Source organism: Montipora foliosa, chromosome 1 (assembly GCF_036669935.1).
Source record: "Montipora foliosa isolate CH-2021 chromosome 1, ASM3666993v2, whole genome shotgun sequence".
Taxonomy (NCBI): Eukaryota; Metazoa; Cnidaria; class Anthozoa; order Scleractinia; family Acroporidae; genus Montipora; species Montipora foliosa.
Window position 1 is genome coordinate 61655239 of NC_090869.1, and position 5000 is coordinate 61660238.

The following is a 5000-nucleotide window of genomic DNA, read 5'->3' on the forward strand; positions in this document are numbered from 1 at the left end:
TTCAGTTCCTCTTAGAATTTGAGATAGGAATTTTAAAACCTTGTGACCTTTTTTTTTCAGTTAACATTGTGAAGTTGTCAGTGGTAATTTAAACCTTTCCACAGAATATCCGCAACTGTTCGAACAGACACAAAGGCGGGTGAGATTAATTCTAAAAGGTGAGCGAATTAAAAAGTAGATCAGTCTTTTATTCCGTCTCCGTATACGTAGTGAGAGATGAATGCACACGTACGCGTTATTTAAATTTCCCGTTGTTGGAAGTTTAAGCCACGACGAAACCAGCAGTAGTATATAGTTGGCCAAAAGAGGGAAATAGTCTAACTTACTACACGTGCGGCACGCATTTTTTGGTACTTTTTTTTGTCGAACAACAACGAGAAGAAAACGAGAGCATACCGTAACAATGAACCGTTTATTCTCTATCTTTAATTCAAGAACATTCGCACCAACCTAGGTTTAAAATAATTCGCCTGTTAAAGTTTTGTACAAAGTAAACACGATACAAAAATCGCGGAATTTTGAAGTGGTGCTTTCGCTGCTTAAACTCCCTAGCATGTGTATTTTAAAGTCCCTAGTATTAGAATTTTAAAGTTACATCTTGTCTTAAGTTTGTGTTAGCTTCGGTGTTATATACTTCTAGAAATAATTACCGTAGTTATTCATAATCAGCTTTTTTTGTTCGGTCACCGTCTTGTTTATTTTATGTCCACTGCGTTTGTCGCAGCCAGTAGACACTAAGCTATGATGAAATTGTTAAGTTCTCGATTTGTTAACTTTCATTTCACGTCCATTCCGTAGTTCAGTCAAACTGTGTATTAGAAAACTCTTATCGATTAGTGGTCGTTAATCGATAGCTCATCCGCATTGCCGAAGGTCCGTCGTCTGTCAACGTTGCAGTCCATCTGTCAACTTCCGACAGTAACAGGAGTAAACTGTCGTCTACAGTCAAGCACAAGTTTAAGGTTCTTAACACAGAAGGCTTAGGCGAACAAAACATCGACAAGAGCAGGAAAGTTTTAAGAAAAACTCGACCTACAATGTAAGTGGAGGATCATTCTTTTAAAAACTTTGGCTTGAATTTCGTTTAAAACCAGTTCTTCTTTCTCGTTACATTTTTGGAGGCGAGGTCTTTGGGTAAGGATTTTGCCACCACCCCCGTACATCCACGTCATCCCGTAAAGAGGAAATCAAGAGAATTTTATGTAGCTAAAACGCACCACTTGCCCAAAGGCCTTTCCTGGCGCTAAGTCATATTTTTGCATTACCTGAGGCTGATCCTGTGCCGAGGCGATAGCGAACGAACTTCGTTTATGCTATACCATCGATAAAAAATGATTTCCCTTGATACCATGCAATGATTCAGGAAACTCAATCATCGGTCAAACCTAACAGAGGTATTTGCATCTCATTAAAAGGAGAGGACGCTAATCAGCGAGTATCACCTTTAGATCACCCCTAATAAGACACTGGCACTAGTGTCGAAAAGTTAGGTCTTGAATAGGCCGTTTTCAACAAACGATCACCTGGTACAAAATCCTCCATGCTGGAGGGCAAGCTCATTATTATTCCCCCACTGGGACATAAAACAAAGGCAAGTCAAGCTTGACTGGTTCAGGTCTCTTTGTTTTAATGTCCCAGTGGGGGAATAATAATGAGCTTGCACTCCAGCATGGCGGATTTTGTACCATGTGATCGTTTGTTGCAAAAGGCCTATTGTTATTCATCGTTCTTCAAACCTTACACATTAAACATATGTACGCATTGCGCACCTATTTTTTTATTTCTGCGACTTCCCATTTAGTGTATAGCGAAACAACAACAGTCCATCACCTAATTGGTCTAGTACCCTTCAGCTTCAGAAAGGTGTCTTTTTGGTTAAACCTACAATTGTATTTTTGCGGGAAATTTTACCCCATTCAAACCCTTTGCTACATTATTACTTAGTTCTCATTAACCGAGCGGGAGGTCTGTATGGGAGAATCTTGACCGAGGTCGCCAGTACAGACCGAACGCAGTGAGGTCTGTACCAGCGACCGAGGTCAAGATTCTCCCATACAGACCGACCTAGCTCGGTTAATAAGATGTTTATTATATGGCCAAACAAGAACAATTTAATTCGTTCAATGTAACTGGTTTGTACTAACTGACATTTTGCTTGCAAACGGCGATGAGTGGCGATGAGCTGAACTTAATTCTGTCAAAGTTTGCTCGTCATCCTCTCTTTTGTCATCATGCTGTTTGGCACTTCCATAAATAAATATTGGTAGAAGAAAATACTCAATATTTTTGCATTTTAGTTTGCATCTTTTCACCGCAAAACATTACCGGTCTAGATGCCGGTCTAGATGGGAAAATCTAGACCGCGGTCAATATCGATTTTAGCCAATCAAATTCGTGAATTTTGTAGTTCCCAGTCCTCGGGAGACAGAGCCATATAATAATATGCAAATACAATACACATAGAATCTTACCCTGTGAGCAGAGGCCCTTCTATCTTTCAAGATAAATCGAGAAGAGGAAGAGACCTGCTATCTTCGAATTTCTTTGCCGAGCTTACATTAAAAATTCTATCAGTCACGAGTGACCAGCAACCTCAAAACCACAAAACAGAAACAAACAGTCGGGATATTTTCGAACAATTCTGGCAAGCACACGTTAACGAAGGAGTTATTTCCTTGGAAACTCAAGATAGTTCATACTTTCAAAGTGCCATTTCATTTTCTACTGAAAAATTTATTGGTTTCTGGCAGACTAGATACAAAGGAAATACTCAGGGAAATTTAGAAAGTCAAAGAATTATTAACCCCGGGAGATTTGAATTGGGTTAGCCGATTTGGTCTATTGTTTATTTTCCCGCAAAACTTGTTTTAAAGATAGACACTTTTTTTGACGCTGATTAAAAGATAATTACTCTTGCGGAATGGACCCTTGGCCATACACATTAAACATATGTACACATTGCGTACCAATTGCTATATTTAGTATATCTCGAAACAATCCGTCCACCTCCATCGCCAGCGCCAGTGGAAGTTGAAGAACATCGAGATTTTACAGTTCTTAAGGCCTCAGGTAAAGGTTTCAGCTGAAGTAGTAATTGAAGGATTTAGTAGTAGAAAATCATATGATGAACAAAGCGGCTTCTCTCTTATATTCGATTGTATTTTTCTTCAGCATTGTTTTAGATTATGGAAGAGAAGAATAGGAAAATAATTACTGGGTTGGAAACACAGTCAGCATCTGCGTTTCATTTCTCCCTTTTTTTCCGTGTCGGGAAAAGTCTTCCCTGTTACTCCCCTACTAAGTAGTGTCTTTGTGTATAGAGTCTTCGGCGCGTATTTTGATGGGTTTTAGGGGGTAGGAGAATGCGTAGATTTCTCTGGTGGACACAGTAGAATATTTAATGGCGTCAAAGTCATTGAAGCACAAATGGTGTTTTGATGGATTTTTAAACAAAATGTACCTTTACGGAGCTCAAGAATGGTACATCAATTGGATAAATTGGACAGGCGGTGGAAAATAAATATCTGGAATCTTAAGAGCGACGAGTAATGGACTTCGACAACAATCTTTGGCCCGACGAGCCGTAATTAGACTTGCCACAAGTCGACCTTACGAGAATCCCAGGAGAAAATGTTTTGGCGAGCGAGGTGTGATTTTTCGGACGCGAGGCGGATGAGCGAGCGACGAGGTCGCGAGAGGTCGACTTGTCTGGCTTAGAAGGTTTTCATTTCCGTTTCGCGCCAAAAAGGGGATGACGTCATTCGCAAGCTCTGCACTTGAATGGCGCCATTCGACGAAAACAATCAAACGTGTTTGTTTCTCCGAAATCGAAAGAGGAAATTTGTTTACTTTGTGTTAAATGCATCAGAAACAAAGACGAAATAAAACGAAAGCTTATTTCAATCTCGAGTCGCCACTTGGAAAGGAGATCTCCAGTGGTACTTTTTGGACCGACACTTTTTGTCGTAAGTGTGCTGACAGAGACGGAACACTATAGTTCGGAAGATTAACGAGTAAGGGAAAGCTTCGAATCGTCAAGAAAGTTAATTGATCTCACTCATGAAAGATCAGGTAGGCTTCACGTATAGGAGACGAGCTAGACCGGGATTAAATGACATGCTAGACCGCGCCGAATAGAAGTGGAGATATATCTTATAGTGCGTTTGATTGGGAAATCTGGATTTAGATCTTAAAATCTGGATATTCGGATTTCCAATCGAACACAAAATCCAAAAACGGATTTCGTGACTGATTTTGTTAATTGAAAGCCTTACCCGACATGAATTTCCAATTAGTGAATCTGCGACAAAATCCGTTGTCAGATTTTGTGTTCGATTGGAAATCCGAAGATCCATATTTTAGATCTAAATCCACATTTTCCAATCGAACGCACCCATAGTGAAACGATGCAATGACTCTCATCGATGACGACACACATTTTAAAATATTTTGTTTCAATCGACGAAAAATGCGCCAATCGCTGTTGAGAATCGCCTCGGGACTTATAATTAAGATTTAAATGTCCTTCATCTGTTGCTTTGAACAAATGTCTCCTACATACGACGCTCTAATGGAGATTAGAACTTTCATGAGTGAAATCAGTGGAACAATTACGAATACGAAAGCATTGCAATCCTCTCCAAGTAAACGATCAAAATTGTACGGGGCTAGCTCAAAGGTCAAACTTTTCAGTCCCAGCTCCGGTTGGAGCAGACACAAACAAATCTCTGCAAGACAGATATGCTTGAATTGTTTTCTTCCGATAGTCGCGCAATTCGGAATATCCTGAAGCTTCATCCATCACCTGTGTTGAAAGTCACACTTCCCTGCGTGCGGCAAATTATGATTGACAATTATATCCCCTAGGGTCCACAAGGACTACCTTGATTGGTCTAGCTCAGCAACCCGTTTTTGGGTCGCTAAAATTGACGCCAATCAAATATGAAAAGTCCTTCGTCCCGCGCGCCATCTACATGAGACGAAGGACTTTTCGAAAGTCT

At 40.2% G+C, this 5000-nt stretch overlaps 1 protein-coding gene across 1 annotated transcript in view; it reads left to right on the top strand.

Annotated features, from left to right (window-relative positions):
• Positions 1 to 5000, top strand: part of LOC138003607 (adenosine receptor A2a-like) — a 34036-nt gene that overhangs the window by 9184 nt on the left and 19852 nt on the right. Inside the window, exons 2-3 of the mRNA XM_068849781.1 lie at positions 61 to 158; positions 874 to 1039. The gene's annotated coding sequence lies outside the window, so the exon portion shown is untranslated. The remainder of the gene's footprint in view (positions 1 to 60; positions 159 to 873; positions 1040 to 5000) is intronic.